We start from the raw sequence: 10,329 nt of genomic DNA, 5'->3' as shown, positions 1-10,329 counted from the left end.
TAATATAGGCTACAGAATTAAAATTTTTTACAATTTCGATTGTTGGTGTGCCTTGTGATTTCTCTTCAATTAAAAATGTACCTTGGCTCAAAAAAGGTTGAAAAACACTGATCTGAAGTATGTGACCACGAAAAGCCTATTCGTCCACCTGCAATCTAAAGTATGTGACCACGAAAAGCCTATTCGTCCATCTGCAATCTAAAGTACGTGACCACGAAAAGCCTATTCGTCCACCTGCAATCTAAAGTACGTGACCACGAAAAGCCTATTCGTCCACCTGCAACTTAAAGTACGTGACCACGAAAAGCCTATTCGTCCACCTGCAATCTAAAGTACGTGACCACGAAAAGCCTATTCGTCCATCTGCAATCTAAAGAATGTGACCACGAAAAGCCTATTCGTCCACCTGCAATCTAAAGAATGTGACCACGAAAAGCCTATTCGTCCACCTGCAATCTAAAGAATGTGACCACGAAAAGCCTATTCGTCCACCTGCAATCTAAAGAATGTGACCACGAAAAGCCTATTCGTCCACCTGCAATCTAAAGTACGTGACCACGAAAAGCCTATTCGTCCATCTGCAATCTAAAGAATGTGACCACGAAAAGCCTATTCGTCCACCTGCAATCTAAAGTACGTGACCACGAAAAGCCTATTCGTCCATCTGCAATCTAAAGTACGTGACCACGAAAAGCCTATTCGTCCATCTGCAATCTAAAGTATGTGACCATGAAAAGCCTATTCGTCCATCTGCAATCTAAAGTACGTGACCACGAAAAGCCTATTCGTCCATCTGCAATCTAAAGTACGTGACCACGAAAAGCCTATTCGTCCATCTGCAATCTAAAGTACGTGACCACGAAAAGCCTATTCGTCCACCTGCAATCTAAAGTACGTGACCACGAAAAGCCTATTAGTCCACCTGCAATCTAAAGAATGTGACCACGAAAAGCCTATTCGTCCACCTGCAATCTAAAGAATGTGACCACGAAAAGCCTATTCGTCCACCTGCAATCTAAAGTACGTGACCACGAAAAGCCTATTCGTCCATCTGCAATCTAAAGAATGTGACCACGAAAAGCCTATTCGTCCACCTGCAATCTAAAGTACGTGACCACGAAAAGCCTATTCGTCCATCTGCAATCTAAAGTACGTGACAACGAAAAGCCTATTCGTCCATCTGCAATCTAAAGTACGTGACCACGAAAAGCCTATTCGTCCATCTGCAATCTAAAGTATGTGACCATGAAAAGCCTATTCGTCCATCTGCAATCTAAAGTACGTGACCACGAAAAGCCTATTCGTCCATCTGCAATCTAATGAATGTGACCACGAAAAGCCTATTCGTCCATCTGCAATCTAAAGTACGTGACCACGAAAAGCCTATTCGTCCATCTGCAATCTAAAGTACGTGACCACGAAAAGCCTATTCGTCCATCTGCAATCTAAAGTACGTGACCACGAAAAGCCTATTCGTCCATCTGCAATCTAAAGTACGTGACCACGAAAAGCCTATTCGTCCATCTGCAATCTAAAGTACGTGACCACGAAAAGCCTATTCGTCCATCTGCAATCTAAAGTACGTGACCACGAAAAGCCTATTCGTCCATCTGCAATCTAAAGTACGTGACCACGAAAAGCCTATTCGTCCACCTGCAATCTAAAGTACGTGACCACGAAAAGCCTATTCGTCCATCTGCAATCTAAAGTACGTGACAACGAAAAGCCTATTCGTCCATCTGCAATCTAAAGTACGTGACCACGAAAAGCCTATTCGTCCATCTGCAATCTAAAGTATGTGACCATGAAAAGCCTATTCGTCCATCTGCAATCTAAAGTACGTGACCACGAAAAGCCTATTCGTCCATCTGCAATCTAAAGTACGTGACCACGAAAAGCCTATTCGTCCACCTGCAATCTAAAGTACGTGACCACGAAAAGCCTATTAGTCCACCTGCAATCTAAAGAATGTGACCACGAAAAGCCTATTCGTCCACCTGCAATCTAAAGTACGTGACCACGAAAAGCCTATTCGTCCATCTGCAATCTAAAGAATGTGACCACGAAAAGCCTATTCGTCCACCTGCAATCTAAAGTACGTGACCACGAAAAGCCTATTCGTCCATCTGCAATCTAAAGTACGTGACAACGAAAAGCCTATTCGTCCATCTGCAATCTAAAGTACGTGACCACGAAAAGCCTATTCGTCCATCTGCAATCTAAAGTATGTGACCATGAAAAGCCTATTCGTCCATCTGCAATCTAAAGTACGTGACCACGAAAAGCCTATTCGTCCATCTGCAATCTAATGAATGTGACCACGAAAAGCCTATTCGTCCATCTGCAATCTAAAGTACGTGACCACGAAAAGCCTATTCGTCCATCTGCAATCTAAAGTACGTGACCACGAAAAGCCTATTCGTCCATCTGCAATCTAAAGTACGTGACCACGAAAAGCCTATTCGTCCATCTGCAATCTAAAGTATGTGACCACGAAAAGCCTATTCGTCCACCTGCAATCTAAAGTACGTGACCACGAAAAGCCTATTCGTCCATCTGCAATCTAAAGTACGTGACCACGAAAAGCCTATTCGTCCATCTGCAATCTAAAGTATGTGACCACGAAAAGCCTATTCGTCCATCTGCAATCTAATCAATGTGACCACAAAGAGCCTATTCGTCCACCTGCAATCTAAAGTACGTGACCACGAAAAGCCTATTCGTCCATCTGCAATCTAAAGTATGTGACCACGAAAAGCCTATTCGTCCACCTGCAATCTAATCAATGTGACCACAAAGAGCCTATTCGTCCACCTGCAATCTAAAGTACGTGACCACGAAAAGCCTATTCGTCCATCTGCAATCTAAAGTATGTGACCACGAAAAGCCTATTCGTCCATCTGCAATCTAATGAATGTGACCACGAAAAGCCTATTCGTCCACCTGCAATCTAATCAATGTGACCACGAAAAGCCTATTCGTCCATCTGCAATCTAATCAATGTGACCACGAAAAGCCTATTCGTCCATCTGCAATCTAAAGTATGTGACCACGAAAAGCCTATTCGTCCATCTGCAATCTAATCAATGTGACCACGAAAAGCCTATTCGTCCATCTGCAATCTAAAGTATGTGACCACGAAAAGCCTATTCGTCCACCTGCAATCTAAAGTATGTGATCACGAAAAGCCTATTCGTCCACCTGCAATCTAAAGTATGTGACCACGAAAAGCCTATTCGTCCATCTGTAATCTAAAGAACGTGACCACGAAAAGCCTATTCGTCCATCTGCAATCTAAAGTATGTGACCACGAAAAGCCTATTCGTCCACCTGCAATCTAAAGTATGTGACCATGAAAAGCCTATTCGTCCACCTGTAATCTAAAGAACGTGACCACGAAAAGCCTATTCGTCCACCTGTAATCTAAAGAACGTGACCACGAAAAGCCTATTCGTCCATCTGCAATCTAAAGTATGTGACCACGAAAAGCCTATTCGTCCATCTGCAATCTAATGAATGTGACCACGAAAAGCCTATTCGTCCATCTGCAATCTAAAGAACGTGACCACGAAAAGCCTATTAGTCCATCTGCAATCTAAAGTACGTGACAACGAAAAGCCTATTCGTCCATCTGCAATCTAATGAATGTGACCACGAAAAGCCTATTAGTCCATCTGCAATCTAAAGTACGTGACAACGAAAAGCCTATTCGTCCACCTGCAATCTAATGAATGTGACCACGAAAAGCCTATTCGTCCATCTGCAATCTAAAGAACGTGACCACGAAAAGCCTATTCGTCCACCTGTAATCTAAAGAACGTGACCACGAAAAGCCTATTCGTCCATCTGCAATCTAAAGAACGTGACCACGAAAAGCCTATTCGTCCACCTGTAATCTAAAGAACGTGACCACGAAAAGCCTATTCGTCCATCTGCAATCTAAAGTATGTGACCACGAAAAGCCTATTCGTCCATCTGCAATCTAATGAATGTGACCACGAAAAGCCTATTCGTCCATCTGCAATCTAAAGAACGTGACCACGAAAAGCCTATTAGTCCATCTGCAATCTAAAGTACGTGACAACGAAAAGCCTATTCGTCCATCTGCAATCTAAAGAACGTGACCACGAAAAGCCTATTCGTCCATCTGCAATCTAAAGTATGTGACCACGAAAAGCCTATTCGTCCATCTGCAATCTAAAGAACGTGACCACGAAAAGCCTATTAGTCCATCTGCAATCTAAAGTACGTGACAACGAAAAGCCTATTCGTCCACCTGCAATCTAATGAATGTGACCACGAAAAGCCTATTCGTCCATCTGCAATCTAAAGAACGTGACCACGAAAAGCGTATTCGTCCATCTGCAATCTAAAGTACGTGACCACGAAAAGCCTATTCGTCCATCTGCAATCTAAAGTACGTGACCACGAAAAGCCTATTCGTCCACCTGCAATCTAATGAATGTGACCACGAAAAGCCTATTCGTCCATCTGCAATCTAAAGAACGTGACCACGAAAAGCCTATTCGTCCATCTGCAATCTAAAGAATGTGACCACGAAAAGCGTATTCGTCCATCTGCAATCTAAAGTACGTGACCACGAAAAGCCTATTCGTCCATCTGCAATCTAATGAATGTGACCACGAAAAGCCTATTCGTCCATCTGCAATCTAAAGTACGTGACCACGAAAAGCCTATTCGTCCATCTGCAATCTAAAGTACGTGACCACGAAAAGCCTATTCGTCCATCTGCAATCTAAAGTACGTGACCACGAAAAGCCTATTCGTCCACCTGCAATCTAAAGAATGTGACCACGAAAAGCCTATTCGTCCATCTGCAATCTAAAGTACGTGACCACGAAAAGCCTATTAGTCCACCTGCAATCTAAAGAATGTGACCACGAAAAGCCTATTAGTCCACCTGCAATCTAAAGTACGTGACCACGAAAAGCCTATTCGTCCATCTGCAATCTAAAGAATGTGACCACGAAAAGTCTATTAGTCCACCTGCAATCTAAAGTACGTGACCACGAAAAGCCTATTCGTCCACCTGCAATCTCAAGTATGTGACCACGAAAAGCCTATTAGTCCACCTGCAATCTAAAGTACGTGACCACGAAAAGCCTATTCGTCCACCTGCAATCTCAAGTATGTGACCACGAAAAGCCTATTCGTCCACCTGCAATCTAAAGAATGTGACCACGAAAAGCCTATTCGTCCACCTGCAATCTAAAGAATGTGACCACGAAAAGCCTTTTCGTCCACCTGCAATCTAAAGTACGTGACCACGAAAAGCCTATTCGTCCACCTGCAATCTAAAGAATGTGACCACGAAAAGCCTATTCGTCCACCTGCAATCTAAAGTACGTGACCATGAAAAGCCTATTAGTCCACCTGCAATCTAAAGAATGTGACCACGAAAAGCCTATTAGTCCACCTGCAATCTAAAGAATGTGACCACGAAAAGCCTGTTCGTCCACCTGCAATCTAAAGAATGTGACCACGAAAAGCCTATTCGTCCACCTGCAATCTAAAGTACGTGACCACGAAAAGCCTATTCGTCCACCTGCAATCTAAAGTACGTGACCATGAAAAGCCTATTCGTCCACCTGCAATCTAAAGAATGTGACCACGAAAAGCCTATTCGTCCACCTGCAATCTAAAGTACGTGACCACGAAAAGCCTATTCGTCCACCTGCAATCTAAAGAATGTGACCACGAAAAGCCTATTCGTCCACCTGCAATCTAAAGTACGTGACCATGAAAAGCCTATTCGTCCACCTGCAATCTAAAGTACGTGACCACGAAAAGCCTATTCGTCCACCTGCAATCTAAAGAATGTGACCACGAAAAGCCTATTCGTCCACCTGCAATCTAAAGTACGTGACCACGAAAAGCCTATTCGTCCACCTGCAATCTAAAGAATGTGACCACGAAAAGCCTATTAGTCCACCTGCAATCTAAAGTATGTGACCATGAAAAGCCTATTCGTCCACCTGCAATCTAAAGAATGTGACCACGAAAAGCCTATTTGTCCACCTGCAATCTAAAGAATGTGACCACGAAAAGCCTATTAGTCCATCTGCAATCTAAAGTATGTGACCATGAAAAGCCTATTCGTCCACCTGCAATCTAAAGTATGTGACCATGAAAAGCCTATTCGTCCACCTGCAATCTAAAGAATGTGACCACGAAAAGCCTATTCGTCCACCTGCAATCTAAAGTATGTGACCACGAAAAGCCTATTCGTCCACCTTCAATCTAAAGTATGTGACCATGAAAAGCCTATTCGTCCACCTTCAATCTAAAGTATGTGACCACGAAAAGCCTATTCGTCCACCTGCAATCTAAAGAATGTGACCACGAAAAGCCTATTCGTCCACCTTCAATCTAAAGTATGTGACCACGAAAAGCCTATTCGTCCACCTTCAATCTAAAGTATGTGACCACGAAAAGCCTATTCGTCCATCTGCAATCTAAAGTACGTGACCACGAAAATCCTATTCGTCCATCTGCAATCTAAAGTACGTGACCACGAAAAGCCTATTCGTCCATCTGCAATCTAAAGTACGTGACCACGAAAAGCCTATTCGTCCACCTGCAATCTAAAGTACGTGACCACGAAAAGCCTATTCGTCCACCTGCAATCTAAAGTACGTGACCATGAAAAGCCTATTCGTCCACCTGCAATCTAAAGAATGTGACCACGAAAAGCCTATTAGTCCACCTGCAATCTAAAGTATGTGACCATGAAAAGCCTATTCGTCCACCTGCAATCTAAAGTATGTGACCATGAAAAGCCTATTCGTCCACCTGCAATCTAAAGTATGTGACCACGAAAAGCCTATTAGTCCACCTGCAATCTAAAGTACGTGACCACGAAAAGCCTATTAGTCCACCTGCAATCTAAAGTACGTGACCACGAAAAGCCTATTAGTCCACCTGCAATCTAAAGTATGTGACCACGAAAAGCCTATTAGTCCACCTGCAATCTAAATAATGTGACCACGAAAAGCCTATTCGTCCACCTGCAATCTAAAGTATGTGACCACGTAAAGCCTATTCGTCCACCTGCAATCTAAAGTATGTGACCACGAAAAGCCTATTCGTCCACCTTCAATCTAAAGTATGTGACCATGAAAAGCCTATTCGTCCACCTTCAATCTAAAGTATGTGACCACGAAAAGCCTATTAGTCCACCTGCAATCTAAAGTACGTGACCACGAAAAGCCTATTCGTCCACCTTCAATCTAAAGTATGTGACCATGAAAAGCCTATTCGTCCACCTTCAATCTAAAGTATGTGACCACGAAAAGCCTATTCGTCCACCTTCAATCTAAAGAATGTGACCACGAAAAGCCTATTCGTCCACCTTCAATCTAAAGTATGTGACCACGAAAAGCCTATTAGTCCACCTGCAATCTAAAGTACGTGACCATGAAAAGCCTATTCGTCCACCTGCAATCTAAAGTATGTGACCATGAAAAGCCTATTCGTCCACCTGCAATCTAAAGTACGTGACCATGAAAAGCCTATTCGTCCACCTGCAATCTAAAGTACGTGACCATGAAAAGCCTATTCGTCCATCTGCAATCTAAAGTATGTGACCATGAAAAGCCTATTCGTCCATCTGCAATCTAAAGTACGTGACCATGAAAAGCCTATTCGTCCATCTGCAATCTAAAGTATGTGACCATGAAAAGCCTATTCGTCCACCTGCAATCTAAAGTACGTGACCATGAAAAGCCTATTCGTCCATCTGCAATCTAAAGTATGTGACCATGAAAAGCCTATTCGTCCACCTGCAATCTAAAGTACGTGACCACGAAAAGCCTATTAGTCCACCTGCAATCTAAAGTATGTGACCACGAAAAGCCTATTAGTCCACCTGCAATCTAAAGTATGTGACCACGAAAAGACTATTAGTCCACCTGCAATCTAAAGAATGTGACCACGAAAAGCCTATTCGTCCACCTGCAATCTAAAGAATGTGACCACGAAAAGCCTATTCGTCCACCTGCAATCTAAAGAATGTGACCACGAAAAGCCTATTCGTCCACCTGCAATCTAAAGTACGTGACCATGAAAAGCCTATTCGTCCACCTGCAATCTAAAGTACGTGACCATGAAAAGCCTATTCGTCCACCTGCAATCTAAAGAATGTGACCACGAAAAGCCTATTAGTCCACCTGCAATCTAAAGTATGTGACCATGAAAAGCCTATTCGTCCACCTGCAATCTAAAGTATGTGACCACGAAAAGCCTATTCGTCCATCTGCAATCTAAAGTACGTGACCATGAAAAGCCTATTCGTCCATCTGCAATCTAAAGTATGTGACCATGAAAAGCCTATTCGTCCACCTGCAATCTAAAGTACGTGACCATGAAAAGCCTATTCGTCCACCTGCAATCTAAAGTACGTGACCATGAAAAGCCTATTCGTCCATCTGCAATCTACAGTATGTGACCATGAAAAGCCTATTCGTCCACCTGCAATCTAAAGTACGTGACCACGAAAAGCCTATTAGTCCACCTGCAATCTAAAGTATGTGACCACGAAAAGCCTATTAGTCCACCTGCAATCTAAAGTATGTGACCACGAAAAGACTATTAGTCCACCTGCAATCTAAAGAATGTGACCACGAAAAGCCTATTCGTCCACCTTCAATCTAAAGTATGTGACCACGAAAAGACTATTAGTCCATCTGCAATCTAAAGAATGTGACCACGAAAAGCCTATTCGTCCACCTTCAATCTAAAGTATGTGACCACGAAAAGCCTATTCGTCCACCTTCAATCTAAAGTATGTGACCACGAAAAGCCTATTCGTCCACCTTCAATCTAAAGTATGTGACCACGAAAAGCCTATTCGTCCACCTTCAATCTAAAGTATGTGACCACGAAAAGCCTATTCGTCCATCTGCAATCTAAAGTACGTGACCACGAAAATCCTATTCGTCCATCTGCAATCTAAAGTACGTGACCACGAAAAGCCTATTCGTCCATCTGCAATCTAAAGTACGTGACCACGAAAAGCCTATTCGTCCACCTGCAATCTAAAGTACGTGACCACGAAAAGCCTATTCGTCCACCTGCAATCTAAAGTACGTGACCATGAAAAGCCTATTCGTCCACCTGCAATCTAAAGAATGTGACCACGAAAAGCCTATTAGTCCACCTGCAATCTAAAGTATGTGACCATGAAAAGCCTATTCGTCCACCTGCAATCTAAAGTATGTGACCATGAAAAGCCTATTCGTCCACCTGCAATCTAAAGTATGTGACCACGAAAAGCCTATTAGTCCACCTGCAATCTAAAGTACGTGACCACGAAAAGCCTATTAGTCCACCTGCAATCTAAAGTATGTGACCATGAAAAGCCTATTCGTCCACCTGCAATCTAAAGTACGTGACCATGAAAAGCCTATTCGTCCATCTGCAATCTAAAGTATGTGACCACGAAAAGCCTATTCGTCCACCTGCAATCTAAAGTATGTGACCATGAAAAGCCTATTCGTCCACCTGCAATCTAAAGTATGTGACCACGAAAAGCCTATTAGTCCACCTGCAATCTAAAGTACGTGACCACGAAAAGCCTATTAGTCCACCTGCAATCTAAAGTATGTGACCACGAAAAGCCTATTCGTCCACCTGCAATCTAAAGAATGTGACCACGAAAAGCCTATTCGTCCACCTGCAATCTAAAGTATGTGACCACGAAAAGCCTATTCGTCCACCTGCAATCTAAAGTATGTGACCACGAAAAGCCTATTAGTCCACCTGCAATCTAAAGTACGTGACCATGAAAAGCCTATTCGTCCACCTGCAATCTAAAGTATGTGACCATGAAAAGCCTATTCGTCCACCTGCAATCTAAAGTACGTGACCATGAAAAGCCTATTCGTCCACCTGCAATCTAAAGTACGTGACCATGAAAAGCCTATTCGTCCATCTGCAATCTAAAGTATGTGACCATGAAAAGCCTATTCGTCCATCTGCAATCTAAAGTACGTGACCATGAAAAGCCTATTCGTCCATCTGCAATCTAAAGTATGTGACCATGAAAAGCCTATTCGTCCACCTGCAATCTAAAGTACGTGACCATGAAAAGCCTATTCGTCCATCTGCAATCTAAAGTATGTGACCATGAAAAGCCTATTCGTCCACCTGCAATCTAAAGTACGTGACCACGAAAAGCCTATTAGTCCACCTGCAATCTAAAGTATGTGACCACGAAAAGCCTATTAGTCCACCTGCAATCTAAAGTATGTGACCACGAAAAGACTATTAGTCCACCTGCAATCTAAAGAATGTGACCACGAAAAGCCT

Source organism: Garra rufa, chromosome 25 (assembly GCF_049309525.1).
Source record: "Garra rufa chromosome 25, GarRuf1.0, whole genome shotgun sequence".
NCBI lineage: Eukaryota > Metazoa > Chordata > Actinopteri > Cypriniformes > Cyprinidae > Garra > Garra rufa.
The sequence above is the reverse complement of the archived record's forward strand: the minus strand, read 5'-3'. Positions refer to the sequence as shown.